Here is a 23,181-nt window from a genome sequence, read left to right on the forward strand (position 1 = left end):
CCTATTCCCCACAGATTAAAACACTAATAGACACATAGAAGGGGGTAAAGACTGTCACATTCTGAGAGCAGAGGCGGTTCAGAAAGGAAGTATGTGAGGTAGGTCTTAATGAATGAACAAGACTGTGGAAAATAAAAATGAGAGAAAAGGGGAAATAGGGAGAGAAGGCACCCAAGTGATGTTTTTGTGGTAACAAGTATCTATATTGCAGGAAAACCAAACCAAACCAAACCAAACCAAGGAGCTGTTGACAATACAACTAAACATTAGACTGGGACCCTAGCTTGCCAAACTGAAGAGTTTAGGTGACTTCTGTGATGGGAAGAGAGTAAAGACTTTTCAGCAGGGCAGTGACGTGATTGGAGTGTTTCCTTGGGAAGACTTTGGGATGGCAATGGGTCATTTAGGAAGTTGCGTGTGCGAGGGTAGGACAATGGTGGTCAGAAATGAGGGAGATCTAGTTTTTGTGGGGCCTGATGCCTACACAATTAGACAGTTTAAGAAAAGTAATACAAAACCAAGTATCAAATATTAATTTAAAGGAAAAAAGTCATGAGTCTATAGGGAGAATGGAAAGATAATTTTCTGTCCTGCGGTATGATTCACCACAGCTTTAAAGAAATCATTGATAATTTAGAAAATTCGCTTCTAATTTTACAATTTGCTATTGGTAATGTCACACTAACATGTGGATTCCGATATGATGGAATATACGAAACTTTGTCCAGAGATGTATGTGCTGTTGTTTTACACACAGGACATCTAATAATTCTACTCCACACATTAGCTGTCAGAAAAGAAAACAAAATAAATGGTACACTTATAATTATATATGTTACATCATTGAATATATTCTTGACAAGGCAGAACTTGTTTTGACTAGACATTGATGAGAACTTAATCCTCCGCTGTACTGAACACCAATGATTGAATTTCCCACACACAAGCTTCAGGCTCTACACCTTTCAAATCTCGTAATTCATTTCCTAACTGTGACAGTGTTGAACACCTGAGAATACCTTCATATTAACATACGACCTCTGCTTTGTATGGCAAGGCTGACTGAGTCAGCATAGTAAGTAATTGGCATATTCCTTGAAACTGTTCCTATGCCTGAGAAACTAGCAACAAGTTAGCTGCCCAAGGAAGTGAGTATGAACCACTTAACAGACCACACTAAACTCACCACAAATAATCTCCAACTCAATTACCTCTTGTCTCTATACAAAATTCCTGTGATCATTTCCATGCTGCTTGACAAAGGGGTGTGGGTGTTGCTGGGGGACATGAGATGGAAGGCCTGTTGAGGTGGAAACAGATTTAGTCTTAACCAACTGTAGTTAGTATATCTTATTTTTTTCCAATTTTATGAAAATATATGACCTACTGAACAAATTCGTAGAGCCCTGTGACTCTAGGCATGCTCTAATATGGCTCCAGTGGTCCCTGTCTCCTGGAATTAATAATCCTGTGTAATCTCTTCTCCTTGAGTTAGGCTGGCCTGGAGATTTGCTTTTAACCAACAGAATGTGACAAAGGTAATGGGATTAAGTTACATAAGACAGTCATTGCCATCTTGCTAGCATACTCCCTTGCTGGCTTTTATAAAGCATGGTACTAGGGAGGTCCATGTGGCAAGAAACTGAGTGTTTTCTGGCCAATAGCCAGTTAGAAACTGAAGCAGTCCAAGAGCCTTTGAGGAACTGAAAATCTGTCAACTACCACATAAATTTGGACATCAATTTTTTGTTGAGCCTTTAGATGAGATCCTAGCTTTGGTCAACTCCTTGATTGAAGCCTTATGACAGGATCCAGCTAAGCTGTGCCTTGATTCCTGAACCAAAGAAAATGTGAGATCAAATGTATGTTGTTTTAAGCTCCTAAATTGTGAAGCAATTTATTACATTGTAATAGAAAATGAACACAGATCCCTTCCAGGGTCTTGGGATTGGTATAAAGGAAGGGCCTCAAAGCTTAATGCATTTGCTTCATGTAAATCTGCCTTTGAATATGAGCCTAAACCAGAGTTGCGGCCTTGGGGACAGTACACTAAAATCTCACATACTCATGCTATAGACTTTACCAATATGTGCAGCATTTTATCCCTGGGCAGGCAGCATGGGTTTGTTGGAGGTGATTGTTCAATTGAGTAAAAGAAAAAAAAAAAAAAAAAAAAAAAACACCTGCCAAAGGTAAGAGGTAGGGGGTAGTTTAAGGAGAGAAGATATTTCTTTGAACCATTTTTGAGAATTAGGACTTCGACAAGAAATGATAGACATACACTAGGGCAGTCACCCACAGAGAGCACACATTTAATAATCCCATCAGTATGATTTTATTACTGTCTTCAGCAAAGTGTGGCAGCTTTGGTTTGGAAGCTGAGACAGAGAAATGTGAAGGCCACCTAACGGTAAAGATTTATGATGTGACTATGGGATTTTGGCCCAGCTGGATGGCAAGGCAAGTTATAAAAAGATGATATACGATAGGATAATAGGGAGATATGTGGGGTCTGGAAGTTGCAGTGAGATGGGGTTCAGGAGATATCAAAGAAGAGAGGGGGGAAATGGCATCGTCCGAGAAGGGATTGGTGAGTTTCAGATCTCAGAAGTGGAATACTTTTGTGGGAAAACAATGAGTTGATTTTGGCCATAGAAACATGTGGTTGAAATGTAATTAAAAGAAAACTCATTGAAATTTAAAGCAAAAATTATGACACCAGGTTCTCAAAATTTTCACGAATAATTTTTGAAGTTATAGAATATGGCTGTAAGGATAAGGCATTGAAAGATGACTGTGAATTAGACATTTTCCATCAGTATGATCCTGCCTACTTTTCACTTCTGAAATTTTTTTTTTAATGTGGCACATCTAAATTGATATTGTCAAAATACATCCTATCATTCTATTGAAAAAATAACAACGGAAATTATAACCTGTGTCCTGAATCCTTTCCAATTTAAGAAATACAAATAATGTTTGCCCTAAGATGAATAGTATATCCTTCCTTTAGCATCTCCATCATGTCACATTTAATTGATTTCAACCAAATGATTCATGAACAGGTACCATAAACAGGTCATCTGAAGTTGGTTATCCATTGGGACATAAAGTCATAGTTTCTGTCATAATCTAGTCTCATGATTCTACAAAGAGAAATTAGATGGGCTGTTTTGGCCAGTGTTCATCCTCCTGGGTGTTGGAGTAAAACTCTCACCTAGATTTAGGGAAACTAATGTTTCAAACCTGAGTGTTGAAAAGAAAATGTTAATAAGTCATAGCAGCAAGTCTGAATTGGTCTCTGATAGTGTAGCTGTAATTTTAAGATTGAACCATCTCCTTTGAAAGATTTTTAAGGCTTTGAGTAAATTCCTACACAATTCTTACAGTGCACCCTGCTTCTTCATGTGTCCTAATTTAAATTCCCAGTACGGCCAGTCGATAAAGTGCAGGCACTGGGGGTCAGTCAAGAAGCAACAGGACGGTATTGGCCTTGACAGGAGCTTCCATTTTGGCTTGGGCGTGTGGCAACAGATGCATTAAACTTTGAGCCTTGGTGGTGGCAGGGGCAGTTTCCCAGAGGGTTTCAGGCAGAGTTCCTGGCACAGAAGTAGCATGAAGGGGAGCACTGCCAAGTTTTCTCTAGTACTTAGTGGGAAGGAAAGCAGCAGTGACAGCAGGTTTTTCCATCAGGCCAATTCTGTTGTGAGGTTTTGGGCTTTCTTCCTGAGAATTAGCCTGAAGTCTGGTTCGCCAGCCTTCCCAGCAATTTTAAGACCGTTGAATATGCTTTGAATAAACTCTCTTTTTGCTTAATCAGCCCTAGCCATTATCTGTTGATTGCAACTAGGAACCCTGACAAACGTTTCATATTAGGGCGGGGATATCACGAGGACCTCCAGATGGCATTTCTGCGCAAATCCTTTTCCCCGAAGATTGTCTCAGTGTTTGTTTCTCATTGGGGTGTAGGAGGGTAGAGCTACATGGAAATCACGGGATGGGGTCAACAACCCCCTTGATTCAGCGACTACCACCCCAGGATGACAAGGGGGAGAGATATTACATAAAACCTGGCAGAAGACTTTGGTCATTGAAGAGCACATTTATTCCAGTCATCGCTGAGTAAATGATTACTATCTGCCAGACCCTTCGCTGCACTCTGGAAATAAAAATGCAGGGAAAGTGACTTGGAGAAAGAAGAGTTCCATCAGTAGATAAATCACAGCATAACACAGTAGGAGGAATTAAAGTACTTAAACAAAGTGCTAGGTAAGAACATACCTTAAGATAAACCCACAAAATATAAGTGGCCACTTACAAATATATTTTTTATGAAACACTAAAACCATAAAGTGAGATCGTTCTACCCTATTTACCCAGAAACTTCTAGAAGGGTTGGTAGATTGCTTCAAGAACACACAACTTTGTGAGTCCTGTAAGGAGTTAACCAGTTGCTTAAGGAGCATATTCAGTGGGATAATGGTAGAAAAGTAAACAGGAAAATGCTGGAGAGAGATGAAACTATGTTTCATCCTAATGGCTCAGGTGCAAAGTGCATCGGTAGCAGAGTGGAGGCAGGACTGGAGATGGAACAGAGACATTATTACTCAAAATGCTAGAGTATTAATATATTTTCTCTCAGGACTAGGAAAGGAGGATGCCGTTTTGGCAAAGGAAAAAACACTTTGGGGACTCTTCTGTGCCTTCAAGACATGGAAATATCTTTATTTAGGGGTAAATTGGGCTATAGAGAATTATAAGGAAGAAGCAGGAGCCAGATGAGAAGGCGCATACTGCTCAGAGGTGAGAGGAAGGCAGGCTGTTAGGATTCCTTTTTCACTTCCTGTTGAATTACTGGGTCAATTCACCAAATAGGGAAAGAGGCTAAAATCTGGAAATTCAACCATGGTTCTGTGGTTCAGAGAAGCCACTTTGTAGCTACACAGGTTGTATCCGTAACAAAAAGATACTGAGTAGCTAAATACTACCAGCTATAATTGGGAAAGTAGTTTGTCACTTTAAGTTGTCAAATTTACATCCAAGAAATAATTTACGTAAGGAGACTCACTAGCTTAAAAAAAAAAAAAAAGATGAAAACATTAAAATGTATGCAACTATATTTAAGCAAGATGTTTTGTAGTTGAGAAAGCTATGCCCCATATACTTCACAGATACGAAAATACAAACTAGCATAAAGCATGTAATTAGATTTTAAAATGGCAAGTAGGAACATAGTACTGAATATATCTAGTCAGGCTAAAAAAAAATTACTTGTAATGGGAGAGAAGGAGAAACTTTTCTAAACTATGTCAGTTGGTTATCAACCTTTCAGTAATATTAATAATACAGAATGGCTATTTTGACAAGGCAAATATTGTAAAGTTAGCTGTGGACATGTAAAATTAACGTTCACCTTGGAAACAGAATGACTTGAATTTGAACCCCAGCTTTGTCCTCTTACTATCTGTCTGAGGCTCAAATGTGACAATGTTTGTAAAAATGTACTGTAAAAGAGAAGCCAATACAAAAGAAGAACATTAGTATTAAAGGCGTTGTTTCCAGAGAAGTGGATGGAGTTCATAGATAAAATGAATACAGGATACCACTCCTTAATCAGAAGAGAACCAATTTTCTACCCTGAAATTGAAGGCACTTTTTTTTTTTTTTAATGTTTATTTACTTATTTTGAGAGAGCGAGCACAAGCAGGGGAGGGACAGAGAGAGAGAGAGAGACAAAAAGAATTCCAAGCAGGCTCTGCACTGCCAGGGCAGAACCCGATTCAGGGCTCGAACTCACAATCCTTGAGATCGTGACCTGATCCGAAATCAAGTTAGATGCTTAACCGACTGAGCCACCCTGAAGGCATTTTTTTTTTTTTTTTTTTTTTTAGCGGTGTTACAGAACCATGCAGATGTGACATTGTGGCAGGCAGCCTTTAACATGTTCCCTAGGGGCACCTGGGTGACTCAGTCAGCTGAGCAGCTGAGCTGACTCTTGATTTTGGCTCAGGTCACGATCTCGCAGATGGTGGGTTTGAGCCCTGTGTTGGGGTCTGTGTTGACACACAGAGTCTGCTTGGGGTTCTTTCTCTATCTCTCACTCTGCCCCTCCGCTGCTCTCTTTCTCTCAGAAATAAATAAATAAACATTAAAAAAAAAAGATGTTTCCTAATGATTTCTATCTTCCAGTATTCACATTCTGTGTAGTTCCCTCCTACACAGTACTGGGGACGGACGGTGTGACCAATAAAATACGGCAGAAGTGCTGGTGTGACCAATAAAATACGGCAGAAGTGCTAGTGTGTCGGGTCCGAGACCCGGTTAAGACATGACAGCCTCTCAGTCTCTGTCTCCAATCCTTCCCTCCATAGCAGGCTGCAGGTGTGTTGTAAGCCGCCCTGTGGAAAAATCTACACGGTAAAAAACCCGGGCCTCTGGCTAACAGCTACATGACGGAGCTGGGAAAAGTAGACCCTCAACCCAGTCAAGCCTTCAGACGACTTCAGCCACAGCTAAGTGCAGCCTTGTGAGAGACACTGAGGCACAACCACCTAGCTAAGCTATTCCTGGATTCGTGACCTCAGACACTTTTCAAGATAAGAGATGCTTCTTGTTTAAGATGCTAAATTTGGGGATATATATATATATATATACACACACACACACACATATACACACTCATAAGTATATATTTCAAGCATATATATATATATACACACACACATGTATATATACACACATAAGTATATATTTCAAGCATATATATATATATATATATATATATATATATACACACATAATATAGGTTAGTAATGTATCGACTTGGCCAAGCCAAACTACATTTACCAGAATTTCCTTTTCTGTATGTTTCTGGTTACACTGACCCAAAAGAAATTCTTGCAGAAGATTCCAAGGGTGGAAGTGAGGTGGCTGCCATTTTGGAGGGCACACACACCTTGTCTCCTACCTGCTGGCTCACCTTGTTGGAGTATGGCGGTGGCTGGGCCCATAAGCGCTCCACGGTGTCCTGGATCTTTCTCCAGCCTCTCTGCTGCCTGAGATAAGGTGTGTGTGTTTAGTTCTGTGAGGAAGAACCTGGTTTCTGTAGGATATCCACGTTACCAAGGTCAAAGGCAGCGTGAACTGATTTAGGTTTCAGTCTGTCCTCATGGGCTCTAGCTCGTGTGTTCGGATTCCAGGTTGTCCTCGCTTTCATCCACTTTGCATTCATCCGTCCTTCCTAACTGTCTGCTTATGCACTTCAAGCCCCGGCTTCAGATGTGAAGAGAACAGCCTTCCAAAGACTGCTAGCCAGTTTACCCAGCTGAGTAAGATCAAATCTTTATAACAAATTCCTACGTGTACACACACATGTATGTATACATGTGTATGTGTTTAAGTGTGTGTGTGTGTGTGTATATACATGTGTATAGATAGATACACCTGGTCCTGGCTACATGGGGTCACTCAGATCCATCATCAGGAAGGTAGACGTAATATTTGGTGTCAGGCTTATAGTTCATAGAATTGTTCATTTTTTCTCACTTCTGGTCCTCCCAACTCCAGTTTTATGTCTTTTTACCTGGTAATGCTTACAAAGGAAATAGCTATTGTACTGTAATTCTCCAGGGCTGAAATCTAAGTACTCTTGTAAGGGAAGCCCGATAATGAAATGATGGTATCAAAATGACATTAAAAGGAGGAAAGATACTGAAAATGTCAAGTGTTTAAGGAGAGAGGGAAAGGCAAGGTTTCAACAAGACTCTCACTTCTGCTCCCTGGATAAAAGGGAAAGGAAGACACTCTTCTGCCTGTACTCCCCCTCCCACAGCAGCCACTTCAGGATGAAGGCTCCCCCACCGGGAAGCAAAAGGTAGGAGGATCTGTTCCTAGGTTGAGCCTCACACTTGGCGATTGACTGTGTGTATGAAAGGGGGGCACGGGCTCTCTTCCCTATGAGAACAACGTTATTGTGGAGGGCATTACTATTTTTATCACTGGAAAAACTCTAATATGTAATTTTTAGAGGAGGAAACAATTAATAATTTTGGTATCCACCATGTGCACGAGACTGTGCTAACTGCTTTCCATATGTTTTCATTTAATACACAGGACAATGCCATGACGTTGGCACTGACACTAACATTTTACAGACGATCAGACAGAGTCAGAGAATTTATATCACTTGCCTGTAGATATAGAGCTGGGTCAGACTTTAAAGGGAATACTCTTTCTATAAAACTGCACTGCTTCCTTTACAGAGACCTCAATTCTGAAAAGAATAATTACAATAATGGCCTAATCCCCTCATTAGTCTGAAGAGAGTGTGGATCTGCTGGAAATGTTTTTAATAAGTACCTGACCTGCGGTTGAGTTATATGCCCCAAGTATATTTCCATATAATATATATTCTATTATGAGCCCTGTCTTCTCAAAACCAATTCTCTCAAGAGGCAGCGTAACACTGAGATTAAGAAAATGAGTTCTGAAGTCAGACTGCATGAGTTCATAGAGGTGAACGCTTACTTACATTGTGACTTTGGAAAACTTATTTAAACCCTCTGTGCTTCAGTTTTTTCCTCTTTAAAACAGATGATGATAGCGCCCACATTGTAGTGTTGTTAGGATTAAATGACATATTTTGCCAAAACCATAAATCTAACATATGGAGCACACACTATAGGCTAGACATTATTTCAGAGCTTTGTACATAGTAACTCATTTATTACATTTCTATGAGGTAGGCTTTGTTAGTATTCCCATTTTGCAAATGATAAAACCAAAGCATTTAGAGCCTAAATAAATTGCTCAAGGTCACCTGGTCACATGAGGTCATATGGTTAAGTAAAGGTCAAGTACATTTTGCTTACTTGAGTATTGCATTTTTCATTGTAGAAGTCAATTGACTGCAGCCCACCCAGGGGTCTATGGGTATTACCTACAGTATTCCATTGCATGAAGATAAGGTAAGAAGATAAGGTAAGATAAGAAAGGTAAATGAGAATAACTGACTCCATTCTCTGGGACAAAAACTAAATACATTTTATAGTTTTATAGCCTTCACCATTTTATAGTTTGTAATGAAAGATTCCAAATAAGAAATCAGTGGAGATATGTGGGGACATCTAACTGATAGCTTGGGGATGGAAAGTAACCATGGAGGGGGAACTTGGGTGATGAACATTGTTCTCTTTAGGGAAAGGGAAAGAAATGATTGATCACAGCTTTCTAGAGCTGGATCTAGGAAATGACTAGGAGGTTAAATTTTTCCTTACCAACTGGGAAAGCAAAGACAGTAACACAGCCCGGGGAGGATGGGGTTGGCCAAGGCTTCTAGCTGGCAGATGTGAGTGGGGGGAAGGTAAGAGTCTGTGAGACTCAATGCCTGAAATGAGGCTGGAAAGCTGTGCTGATAAGGAAAGATGCTGGTGGAGTGAGACTAGGCTTGTCTGGCCAGGTGGAGTGGAGCTCAGGAGCCAGTTTTCCACCTTTGAAAGGAAAATAAGGTATGTTTCTCCTTTCCCTGAGAGAACAGTGTCACCTGCTCAGGCCCTTGTTTTCGCTCTCAGTGTGGATTTCCTATTTCATAGCATCAAGGCATTGCTGGTGTACTGATTACTCCCTGGGCGGTAGGAGCTCTGGGGCTTGAAGTCCCCCTGGCTCCGCTACCTGATGCCTGCTGAATATTTGCCTGAAAGCAGTCTCTGGAGACAAAGTCCGTTCAAACTGAAATCAAGCCGAATGTTCTTCCAGACAGTCTCCTGATGCTGGGACAGGATGACTCAGTCTATCCTTCCTGGTTCCTGTGTCCATAAATTCCTTGAATTAGCTGAAGAATGCAGTCTAAGCAAATTCCTGCTTCTTACGGAGACAAGACATGATTTTCTCCTTTACTCTCTTCTTTCTAGCTCTTTCTCTCTGTTATCACTTGGCTAGGTTTATATTCTCTGCTCTACACTTTATTAAGTTGCTTTTCTCTTTCAGGACAATACAAATTTGGATTCCAGAAACACATACTTTCATATCTATATATATGAAGTATATGAATTCCTCACTTTGCACAGTTCCAACATGCATGAATTTCAGTTACCTTAGTGAAACAACACAACTGACTTCCCTCAACGACACAGTTTAAATTTCAGTGTTCACAGTATATTTACTGAGCAATTGCATAAAGTGTAAAGTTTGCTGCTAGCTCCCTGGCCCGCAAATCGTTACGTAAATAGGAAATGCCAATCATGATCGATGACCTTCATATCACCTTTTCCAAAGGCTATCGGTAACTGGTGACCACACAGATGTTACTCAGCCCACGCACAGAAAGGAAAGTGTGTAATTGTGTTGACTCCTGGTTTCCCAGCTGTAAAGAGATGATGTAGGCCAAGTAGTTTAACTTTTAAAGCACGATGACTGTCATTCTGTTTCTCTTGGGGACTGGAAAATGTGAAAATTTGCTTTTTACCACCAAACACAACTTCATTAATCCAGCCAATGGGCCATGAGGGTGTTTTAACTTCGAAAGCCCATTTTTGTATATGGACGTCAGGACAGGTTGTTGATACTATAACTAGAGATCATGTAACTTTAACTGAGTTTGGGGAGAAATGTGTCATAAAGCATGCAACTGAAAACATCTAAGTATTACGGCAGGAGGTAAAAGCAGGCAGTATCTGTGCAGTACGACAGAAACATTTACCACATTGTGCAAATAACAGGGCAGGATTCAAATCAAATGTAAATGGAGTTAAAAGACCCTACTGAGGAAACGGTGAAGTTGCATTGGTTCCAGGGGCTCTAGATTTGGGGCCAGAAGAACTTAGCGAAGGTGACCTCATACATGAACATAAATGAGGGAGGACTGCAAAGGGAAAAGAAAACGAAGAGGTCCCAGAAGTGACACTGGCAAAAAACCAAAACAAAACAACAACAACGACAATCACATTAAAAGAATTATCAGAGGCATTTCACGATGTGAAAAACACAATGAATAAAATGTTGGTTCAGTTGATCCTAACTTAGAGAGGAGTTATGACAGTTCACCAAGGTGTAATAAAGATGCTCACTCCATGTTATATGACAAGATGAAGGCCAGTAATGTTCAAACTACTCTTGATTCATATTTTTACAAAGAAAGAAGACAGTTTGGTTTTCAGTGTTTCTGATGCTTTAAATTACAGCGTGCTAAATTAGTATTAGTTTTAGGGGTGCCTGGGTGGCTCAGTGGGTTGAGTGCCCAGTTCTGGCCTCTCTGATGATCATGATCTCCTGGTTCATGAGTTTGAGCCCCGTATCAGGCTCACTGTTGTTAGCTGGGAGCCTTCTTTGGCTCTTCTGTCCCCCCTTCCCTGCCCCCGCTCTCTCTCTGTCCCTCTCTCGCTCACCCTCTCTCTCAAAATTAAAATAAACATTATATATATGTAAGTTTTCCTGTGTTGTTGATGTTACCTATACATCTAGAGCTGACAGTAAGATAATTTTTTAACGTTTTAACAAAAAATTTGAAAGATTCTAGAAAAATAAAAAAAAATTTCTCATCCATTATTAAGATTGCTTCTCAAGGTTTCAGCTTTTGCACAGTCATGATGATGGCTCCTCACCTTGGGCAGAATGAAGACCACCTTATGTATCATATGTAACAGGTACACATATTTAAATGCATAGAAAGATTTATTCATTTGCTTAACAGATATTTATTTATTGAGCCTCACCTATTTGTTAAGCACCAGACAGCGAACAAAAAAGTCTCAATGCTCATAAATAAATTCAACATATGTCTAGTGATCACAAAAGCTGAGAAGACAAGCAGAGCTGCAAGATACAGAGTTCTGAGTGGGGAATGGGATTCTGTTTTCTACAGTATTGTCCCTGAGAGCCTGTCTGTAAGGTAACATTGAACACAGAAACGCAGATGTCTGAAGGAAAGAACTCAGGCAAAGGAAATAGTAAGCACACTATCATTCTCTCTTATATTGGTGACTCTACAAAATGTTTTCTGGTAACTCAGGAGCCAGGTCTTAGTGAAGTCTTGGGCAACAGTTGAAAGTTGTTGCTACATTTAGGTGCACGTAGAAGGGTCATCATATGTTGAGCATGAAATAGCCGTGTCTCCAGACCAGTGTAGTGCACTGATTCATTTTCTGCTTTATACTTTCCTGAAAAAAGATACCGATACAAATTCTTTAAAAAAATTTTTTTTAATATCCATTTATTTTTGAGAGAGAGACAGATAGAGAGACAGAGAGAGAGAGACAGACAGACAGAGCATGAGCAGGAGAGGGGCAGAGAGAGAGGGAGACACAGAATCCGAAGCAGGCTCCAGGCTCTGAGCTGTCAGCATACAGCTGGATGCGGGGCTTGAACCCACGAACCATGGGATCATGACCTGAGCTGAGGTCAGATGCTTAACCTATTGAGCCACCCAGGAGCCCCAATACTGATTCAAATTCTGCTTGGTTTTCCAGTGCATAATTAAGTAGTGCCATTCAGTTGGGAATGTGTAACAGTTTCTACTACCCAAGCATTATTTTTTATATGCCAAACATGTTATAGGTAACAACTCTCACATTTATTATCTTAAATCCTCAGTTGAAGTTCATAGATGTTTCTAGTTTTTTGAGGTATATTATTGATTCACAGGTCTTAATTAGCCCAAATTTGTATTTATTAATTTCTACAACAAGGCCAAGAACTCTGATGTTTATCTTTCACTGACGGATGACAATTGTTTTAAGGAGAAAAAGACTAATACTGAGTAAAACATGTCTCACAGAGCCGAAGGAATGTTTATGGGGGACTTTCGTCATATGCGCTTCACCTCTCCTACAGTCATTGTTATTCAAGAATCATTTGCTCTCAGGGGTGCCTGGGTGACTCAGTCAGTTAAGTGTCCAACTTCGGCTCTGGTCACGATCACAAGGTTTGGGGGTTTCAGCCTTTCATCGGGCTCTGTGCTGACAGCTCAGAGCCTGGAGCCTGCTTTGGATTCTGTGCTTCTGTCTTTCTGCCCCTCCCCCGCTCATACTCTGTCTCTCTCTCTCTGTCAAAAATAAAGATTAAAAAAAAAAAAAAAAGAATCATTTGCTTCATGCAAAGTTCATTCACGTAGAATACTGTAAAAGATCAAAGCTCTATATTCAGTTTAATAGTCTTAGAGAGCAGATTGGATCAACTGAAATCGTAAATATATTCTTAGAAATATGGTTATGTCTGTGGAACAAAATACCAACTATTAGAAGGTTTAAGAGAACTAAAGGGTTATTCTGGTTACACACACACACACACACACACACACACCCCAATTAATACAGAGGGAAGCTCTCCAAGTACAGTGGAAACTCAAGCCCTAGGTATAAATCACAGGACTAATGAATGAATAGGGAGGTTCTAGCTATTAGATTCAGAAAGGTTATTATCTGATTCATAAAGGCTTTTAGTAATACACAAATGCGTGTTTAAAAATGTGACATTTACTTAAGCCATACTTTTTGTTACAGTCATTTAAATTATTAATAAGACCACAGCTTTTAAGATGGCTATAGTCAAAAGGAATTCCAAAAGATGATGTGGAGATTATTAAGCAGGCTTTTATTCTGTAACTTCTGTGTTTGTAAAGTCTGCCTTTCTGTTTTGGTTCTTTTATTTTGTTTACTAACAGAGCAGTTTAGGTTTTCCTTGGAAGCAGAAGGTACGATAATAAAGCAGTTCTCAAGTACTTATATATACATGGGAGGCAGTCCTCCCACCTCCCAAGTTCACCTCCTTAGTCAGGATACTGAAGGAAGGATATTCCCAAGAATATATTTCTCATCCTTCTTGGGATGGGAAAGCGATTTCACTTTCAAATAATGCTTATATATGTTTAAAACCCTGAGCATTCTGAAATTACTGCTTTTCTAGGACTGATGCTGACTGATGTGGGAGACTGAAATTGAGTAGTCTCTGCCCTCAAAGATCCAGAAATTTATTGGATACATTTTAGAGGGGCAGTGGGACACTTCTGGAACTCTTCAAGTTTCATGACCTTCAAAAAGACCTGAGAAGGAATTCTAGCTTCACTACTTAGGATAATGGAATTGAATATACCCCTGGACATCCAACTCTCTTGCTTGTAAAATGGGATGATAATAATATCTATTTTGAAAACTTTTGTGAGGATTAAAAATACCTAGTATGGAGACGCCTGGGTTGTTCAGTCAGTTGAGCATCAATTCTTAATTTTGGCTCAGGTCACGATCCCTGGATCATGGGATCAAGCCCCGCATTGGGCTCTGTGCTGAGTGTGGAGCCTGCTTAACATTCTCTCTCCCTCTTTCTCTCTGCCCCTATCCCCCCTCTCTAAAAACGAACAAACAAACAAAGTGTAAGTGTCTAATGTGTTCAAAACTTAATAGGTGAAATACAACTCTTGACCTTCTTTCCCATCAAAACAACTTGTTTTGGGGGCACCTGGGTGGCTTAGTTGGTTGAGCGTCTGACTTCAGCTCAGGTTATGATCTCACGGTTCATGGGTTCAAGCCCTGTGTTGGTGGGCTCTGCGTGGACAACTCGGAGCCTGCAACCTGCTTCAGATTCTGTGTCTCCCCCTCTCTACCCTCCCCCACTCACACTCTGTCCCTCTCTCTCAAAAGTAAATATACATTAAAAACATTAACAACAACAACAACTTGTTATCCCCTCAGCCTTCCCCAACATATTAAATAGCACTAACTTCCACTCAGTCTCTCAACACAGAAACAGGGGACTCATTCTTGATTACTTTCTTTCCTTCAGGCCTACATTCAATGCATTAGCAAGTCACTTCAATGAGGTCCCCATCTGACCTCTGCTTACCATCCCCCATTCTCTCTCCAAGGCTACTCAATAGTTTCCCAAGGTTCTCTCCACCTGTACCATTTCCCCCACTTACATCTCAGCTCAACAGCCAGACTGATTTTTGAAATGCACATAACAGATCATGTCATCCTCTGTGATTCTCATAGAGACACTTGATTTTTAATCCTCGGCACCCATTTTGGTTACCAATCTAACGCAGCTAATCCAAGTAGTGAAATAAGACAGAGTGAGTTGGAACTTCATGCCACTTACTGCTCTAGTTATTCTGTAGCTCAGTTTTCAAATCTGTGAAATGGGATGAAGTTATTGGGGTGGGGAGGGAAGGTATGAAAAAGTCCACGAAAAGTCCACTTCATAGTGTCTAGCACATAGTAGGCTCAAGAAAGTGATCTGCTTATTAGTGCATCTCAAATGGTTGGTTGTAGACCTTGGTCCTTTGATTCCTTGCAAGATCCTCTGCCTTTAACTTTCTCTCTGATAGCTTCTGCCACCAAAGCTCGCTGTCTATACTGGTTAACATCCTCCTTCTCTATTTCTCAGCCCCTTTGAGATAAAGCAAATGCTTTTGGAAACAAACTGGAACCATTATTCCATTTCTCTATAAAACCACTGTTTATGTTCTTATGAAACTTGGTTTCTATTTTTTTGTACATTTTGTTGCTGCACATTTTAAAAAGTGTAATAAAACCAGAAAAGGCAAAGAACGCACATGTTTGAGGTCAATGATGGCAAAAGAAAAGTGGGCTGCTGAATCCCCTGGTCTGACTCAGGCCATTCTTAGGTTCCAGCGGTTCTAACTGGGTTTCTAATTTCAGTCCTCCTGAACATGGGTTTTTCTTGTCGGACTTTTCTTGAGTCTTTTTTTTCCCCTTCAATTTAACCCTGCTTGTAACCTCAATCAAGCTATCATGCTACTCTCTCGTGTTCTCTGTGGGCACAAGGCTCCCTCTGTTTGCTTTGAGAAGCACAGCCTTCAGACTTCGGCCAAGCAGAATTCTGGTTATTTTAGTTACTCTGTGTAGCATCTTCCTCCCCCACCCTTCTCTCCCTTCTAGATTCTTCCTCTGAGTCTCTTGGATTCACCAACTCTTTTATTATGTGCATGTTCTACTCTTTCCTAATACCTGGATCATCTTCCATTTAACATATAGAGATTTAGAGGCTGGAACAAATGAATATTTAAAGCATGCCTTTACCAAGGTTAAGAATCATAGTATAGTAATATCTGCAAAAATGATGCACAGAAGCATCATTTCATTTCCTTAGATCCAGAAGGAAACCAGGCTTTTTAATGCTAGTGGCCTCATGAGCCCTACTGCTCCCTCTATGCTGCCAGCTGGTCACCAAAAATTCTGTCGCCCTTATGCCTTGCGCAGCTATGCTACACCCCAGCATTTCTTGTAGTTACGATTGTCCTGGTAGTAATGCAATATCGGTACACACAATGTGTTTTCTTTTCTGGAGAAGTCTTTTAAGAAAAGGGTATGCTTCCTACACACTTTCTTTCCTATTTTGCCTGCTGGATTCAGCAGAGAATGGGTTCTAGAGAACAGAAACTCCCAATATAATGAAAAGCCTTGGGGCGCCTGGGTGGCTCAGTCGGTTGAGCGTCCAACTTCGGCTCAGGTCATGATCTCACGGTCCGTGAGTTCCAGCCCCGCGTCGGGCTCTGGGCTGATGGCTCAGAGCCTGGAGCCTGTTTCAGATTCTGTGTCTCCCTCTCTCTCTGACCCTCCTCTGTTCATGCTCTGTCTCTCTCTGTCTCAAAAATAAATAAACATTAAAAAAAAAATTAAAAAAAAAAAGAAAAAAGAAAAGCCTTAGTTCCCGAATTATGAAATATGGAGGAGCTACTGAGAAATAAATTCATATATTTGAGTCATTTTATATTTGGGGTCTATTTTATACAGCACTTAATGTTATTCTAACACAGTGTTCTGATTCTTGTTGCTTTATCAGAAATCTGTTTTCCCTCACTCCTCCCAGCCCGCCTGCCCTCCCTCCCTCCCTCCCTCCCTTCCTTCCTCCCTTTATTTCTTCCTTTCTTCCCTTCCTTCCTTCCTTCTTTTTCTTTCTCTCTCTTCTTCCTCCTCCTCCTTCTTTTCTCTCCCCCCACCCCCCACCCAACGCCTCATTCTATCCCTTTTCTCTTGGACCTTTTAGGATCTTCTCAGTGTTCCCAGTATTCTGAAATTTTAGTATGGTATGCTTGGCAGGTTTTCAATCTTTATGCAGAGGATTCTGAATTTCTTTCATTTATGAAAAGTTATTTCTTTCATTTCTAGAAAATGAACTTGAATTATTTCATTTCTAGTTTAATATCTTTTTTCCTTTCTTGTGGAAATCCCAATCAAACTCCTAAACTCATTCTCTAATTTTCTTGTATTTCTTCTAACGTCTACTTCTTTTTTTCCTCTACCTTTTCCTTTGCTTAAGAGATACTAATGACTCCTCAGTCACCTGTGCTCAAACAAGTTCTAGTAGTTTCTATGCTTTGGCAGCCAAGAGAACTAAGAGAGTTATAGGGCAGCTGTTGCATTGCAGGTATTTGCCTAGGAGTATCGGTTGTTTGCTGTTGTAGTGTTTGGTCTTTGTCTTACTTCATGTACAGAAAGGAATGCTTCCTCTAAGAATACGCTTTTTCTTTCTCTCCATTTCCATCGGTAAGTCATCAGCGGCTGCTTTATATTGCGTACTGACTTCAGCATGACCTGAATCAGTCAGGATAGGCTAGATGAAACTTTAGTTATAAAACAACCTGAAAAATAGCAGAACCCCAAAGTAACACAGCTTTACTGCTTTCTCCCACATGTCCATCACAGGTTGGTAATGGCTTTGCTTATTGTGGTCACTCAAGAACCGAAAGGAAAAAAAAATTTTTTTTTGAGGTCTGGCATTGTCACACAGCCCACAGCTATCACATCGTACATCTGTCAACAACTCGTTGGCCAGATGTGGTCATAGCCTCATCCAAACACAAAGAAGCAAAGAAGCATAAATGTACAAAGTGCCCAGAAGGGCAAGAACAGGAAACAGTTGTTGCTCTGCTATAATGACTAGTCCCTTAATTCACAGAAGAAGATACAATGAAAGAGAATATGTACCTATATTCATCTACCCCCCCCCCACCTGCCTATCTATCTATCTATCTATCTATCATCTACCTACCTATCTATCATCTATCTAATCTATCATGTATCAAGGACCCAAGGTATGCCTGCTTATTCTGTAGATACAAATACTTCTGTATTTGACTTTCTGTGTATATTTCCTTGCATCCACAAGGCCATTGGTGATTTTAGATTTTTTATCTGTAGAAAGAAGAAACATTGACTATAATCATCAGCTGTCTTTCTAACACCTTCTAAGAAAAACTCTGTGCTATGTTTCAGTTAAGGGGTGATAAGATTTCTTAATCATGATCCAAACTGTCTTTAACAAGTTTCAACACAAACTATAAATAGCCACACAGTGCCATCTGTTTCACATATTTTTGTGTCGGTGATATATGAGGGAAGAAAGTGACTTAAAGTTGCCAACGTGATGCTCTTCAGAATTGTCTGCTGGCCCTTGAGACCTGTGCTGCCAAGATCTCCATAAACCAACTACCATTATCTATGCATAAGTGAGTCAATATAAGCTTTATTTTTTAAGAAGAAAATGCATGCAACCTTACTAATTGGGTCTAAATATCAACCCTGACTTTTATTTGGTGTTACAACCTTCAGTCTTTTATGTCTCTGTATGGGAGTATAAACATAGAGATAAAAACCTAATTTACAAACAGGCTATCTTTCAAAATGTTGCTCAACCCCCACCAGCTTTATTAGAGGTATAATTGACAAATAAAAATTGGAATATGTTCAAAGTGTACAACATAATAATTTGATATACATATACATTATGAAAGAATTCCCATATTCAAGCTAATTAACATATCCATTATCTCACATAGTTACTTTTGTTTTGTTTTTTTGGGTGAGAATGCTTAAGACCTACTCTTTAGGGGCGCCTGGGTGGCTCAGTCAGTTGAGCGCCTGACTTCGGCTCAGGTCATGATCTCACAGTTGATGAGTTTGAGCCCTGTGTTGGGCTCTGTGCTGACAGCTCAGAACCTGGAGCCTGCTTCAGATTCTGTGTCTCCCTCTCTCTCTGCCCCATCCCCACTCATGCTCTGTCTCTCTCTATCTTAAAAATAAATAAAACATTGGGAAAAAAAAAGATCTACTCTCTTAGCAAATTTCAATTATATAATACAGTCTTATCAACTATAGTCATGGTGCTATATATTAGATCCTCAGAAATACTTATCTTACAACTGAAAGTTGTACCCTTTACCAACTCCTCCCCATTCCCCTGACCCCTACCCTCCAGCCCTAGGCACCCACCACTCTTATTCACTCACTTCTTCCTTCCTTTCTTCTTTCCTTTCTTCCTTCCTTCCTTCCTTCCTGCCTTCCTTCCTTCCTCTTTAGATTCCATATAAGAGATTCCATGCAGTATTTGGCTTTCTCTGTCTGGCTTATTTCATTCAGCATAATGCCCTCCAAGGTCACCCATGTTGTCACAAATAGCAAGATTTCCTTCTTTATTAAAACTGAATAATATTCTTTTTTTATATATACATAAAATGGTGCAATGAACGTGGGAGTGCAGATATCTCTTTTAGATAGCAATTTCTTTTCCTTTGGGTAAATACCAGAAGTGGGATTGCTGGATCATATGGTGCTCCTATTTTTAATTTCTTGAGAAACTTCCATACTGTTTTCCACAGTGCTATTGAGTTATAGGAGTTCCTTATATATTTCAGATATTAAACCCTCATTAGATATGTGGTTTACACATATTTTCTCCCATCCCATAGGTTGCCTTTTCATTTTGTTGATGGATTCCTTTGCTGTGTAGAAGCTTTTTAGTTTGATGTGGCCACATTTGTTTATTTTGCCTTTGCTGCCATTGCGTGTAATACCAAATCCATAAATTTATCTCCAAAGTGTTTTAGATATATGCTGGTTGTGTCAAAAATGGAAATCAATTTTCTCATATAAATTATGTTATAATTTGGAGCTTAGATTTCCAGATTTGATCACGGGAACTCTCTTCTCTCCTTTCTATTATCCATCTCCTTCCAAATCTGACTTTATCTTCTTTGCTAGCTTTGACTGCATTAGTTGAGATTCTGAAGCATCGAATGAAATGAGGTCAAGGGGGGAGGGGTGAGAGACAGCTGTGTTTACATGGCAGTAGTATCACGCTGGAAGATGGGATTGTAGTGGCAATGAAGAAGAGGGTAGGGGGTGAAGGGGAATCCTACGTGCTTATCTGGCACAGCCTTTCATGTCAGAGACCTCAGTTTGGCTCATAGACACTGAGGATTACCTTAACAGTGTCATGGAACTTGGAAGATAATATTCACTCCCATGATATTTCTCTCACTGTTTTATCTCCTTGTCTAGATTCTGATCCCGTTACCACATCTCAACCTGTCCTATGCATCATAGCAGGAGACACCTCGTGTGCTAGGAATAGCAACACATAATACTTTGATTTAGAGAAGGGAGTTTTTCTAAGTTTTTAAAATTCCAATTTGATTTAGTTTGGGATCAACTTGATTTAGTATTGGATTGATACAATAAGATGGTTCAACATTCAAAAGGAAGAGAATACTATTATAGTAAACATTTCCCTTTCATTCTTGTTACCTTGCCAACAAGTTCCCTCCAGAACTAACTAATATTAAAGATTTTTTGTGTATCTTCACAGATATTTATACGTATACAAGTAAATGCATATCTATCTATCTATCTATCATCTATCTTACTTTCTTTTATTGTACACATTTTCTCTGCATTGCCTTTTCACTTAACATTATATCTTGGAGATAATTACATGTTACTGCAGAATGAATTTCTTAATTCTTTTTTTTTTTTTTTTTTTTTTTTTAACTGTCAGGGCGTCTATTTTCTAGATGTCTGTGATTTATTTCACCACTATTCTATTCTTGGGTAATTAGCTGTTTTCAATGTTATGCTATTACTAAAAATAATGATGCAGCAACTTTTCATAAGTATTATTTAGAGCATGTATGGAAGAAACATGAATGGATAAATTCAGTACCCATGCAAAGGGATCACAGATATACACGAGGAGCACTATGTAGTGTAGATACAACATAGGCTCCATTGGTGATAACTCGAAAACAGAGAGGTGGTACAGTACATACAGTCCCCCAAAGTCTCATTGTTCTGAAGTATGAGCTGGGTATTGGTGTTCTGAATGCACACTGGCTAACGTTTCAGCAGAGAGGGATCTACCTGGGGCAGCAGGCCAGACGAAGTACTTCAGGAAGAAAGAGCTCTGCACTCACATCATGAAGAGTATCTCACATCATGAAGAGTATCACACTGAATATAAATGGTAAGAGTGGCCATCCTGTCCTTGTTTCTAACATTGGAAAGAAAGTGTTTATCCTTTTGCAGTTAGATATGAAAAATTTTCATAGTTTTGGGGCCTTGTTTGTTTGAAGATTCCTTTGAATGGATTGAGAAAACTGCTCTCTGTAGTTTGCTGGGAGTTTCTAAAAAGTCATTAATTGGTATTGAATTGTGTTAAACTTTTTTTTTTTTTTGCATCTATGGAAATGATAAGATTTTTTCCTTTTATATTTGTTAAAGTGTGTAGTTTTTTAATATCAAACCAATCTTGTATTACTAGAATAAACCCTAGTTAGCACAATGTCATATCCTTTTTATAAATTAATGGATTGATTTATGAATATATTTAAAAAATATTTTTATGTCTATGTTTACGAGTGATATTGTTTTCTAATTTCCTGGTGGTTTTCCTTTGTTTGGTTGTTTGTTTTTGCTTTGTTTTGTAATGTTCTCCTATAGTTTATCATCAGGATTATGTTCCTTCAGCCTAAAGGACTTCATTTAAATTATCTCGTAATGTTGGTCTGTGAGTGATAAATTCTCTCAGCTTTTATCTGTATATATCTTCACTTTGCCTTCATTTTGGAAGACTATTTTCTTTGACTATGCCTTCTTTTTGGTTTTAGAATACTTTAAAGATGTCATTCAATTATCTTCTAGCCTGCATAGTGTCTGAGAACAAGTGGCATTCTTATTATTGCCTCACAAAAACAGTGTGTGTTTTTTTCTCTGTCTGCTTTTAAGCTTTTCTGTTTATCTTTGGGGCTCAGCAATTTGACTGTGATATGCCTACATGTGGTTCCCTTGGCTTGGGGATAGGCAAGCTTTTGGATTTCTGGCTAGATTTTTTTTTAATTGAATTTGGAAAGATGTTTGCCTTTATTAAAAAATTTTTTTTCCTGCTCTATTCTCTCCTTTCCACTTCAGATTCCAATTAGACATGTGTTTGATGTTAGACTGCTTTATGTTTTCCCAGTTGACATTTAGGCTCTGTTTATATTTTTAGTCTTTTTTTTTTCTTCTCTATATTTCAATTTGCATGGTTTCTCTAAACTCAACTTTAAGCTCGTTAACCTTTATATGTAAAATACATTATGGCTTACAGTGACTCATGATACTTCCAACAGAATTCAGGAATAGAGACTTTTTTTACTTAATTGTTGTGATCTTATATATGGACCTCCTTTTTCTTATGGTGAAAATCTCTGTCAATAAAAGTATTTACTTTGTCCCACAATACACATACTACTCTCCAAAGTACAATACAAATGCTACCATGACAATAAGATATTCCTTAAACACAGTTTCCTATTATTTCACAGAACTTTTTTGTTCTTTGGGTGCATACAACTAGGTATGTACAGTTAAATCACTATGCTTTAGAGCGACTAGTGTGGTGATGTCACCAACAGATTCACAGTTTTCATTTGTTACACTTTAAATATTCAGGGATTAAAAAAAGAAGTATGTTTTAAAATTAAATAAAGTATGGGAAAGCAAGCTGGTGCAGCCACTCTGTAAAAACAGTATGGAGGGTCCTCAAAAAACTAAAAATAGAACTACTCTACGACCCAGCAATTGCACTACTAGGCACTTACCCACGGGATACAGGTGTGCTGTTTCGAAGGGACACATGCACCCCCGTGTTTATAGCAGCACTATCAACAACAGCCAAAGTGTGGAAAGAGCCCAAATGTCCATCGATGGATGAATGGATAAAGAAGATGTGGTATATATATACAATGGAGTATTACTCAGCAATCAAAAAGAACGAAATCTTGCCATTTGCAACTATGTGGATGGAACTGGAGGGTATTATGCTAAGTGAAATTAGTCAGTCAGAGAAAGACAAAAACCGTATGACTTCACTCATATGAGGACTTTAAGAGACAAAACAGATGAACATAAGGGAAGG

The 23,181-nt window shown here is 39.3% G+C and overlaps 1 long non-coding RNA gene across 2 annotated transcripts in view; it reads right to left on the minus strand.

The window, feature by feature from the left end:
- Nucleotides 1-11,745: 11,745 nt before the first annotated feature.
- The window catches only part of LOC125930095 (uncharacterized), a 263,475-nt gene continuing 252,039 nt past the window's right edge, over nucleotides 11,746-23,181 (minus strand). For both annotated transcript variants that reach the window (XR_007460061.1, XR_007460060.1), the window contains one exon: nucleotides 11,746-12,152. This is a non-coding gene — a long non-coding RNA (uncharacterized LOC125930095). The remainder of the gene's footprint in view (nucleotides 12,153-23,181) is intronic.

Source organism: Panthera uncia, chromosome A2, assembly GCF_023721935.1.
Source record: "Panthera uncia isolate 11264 chromosome A2, Puncia_PCG_1.0, whole genome shotgun sequence".
NCBI lineage: Eukaryota > Metazoa > Chordata > Mammalia > Carnivora > Felidae > Panthera > Panthera uncia.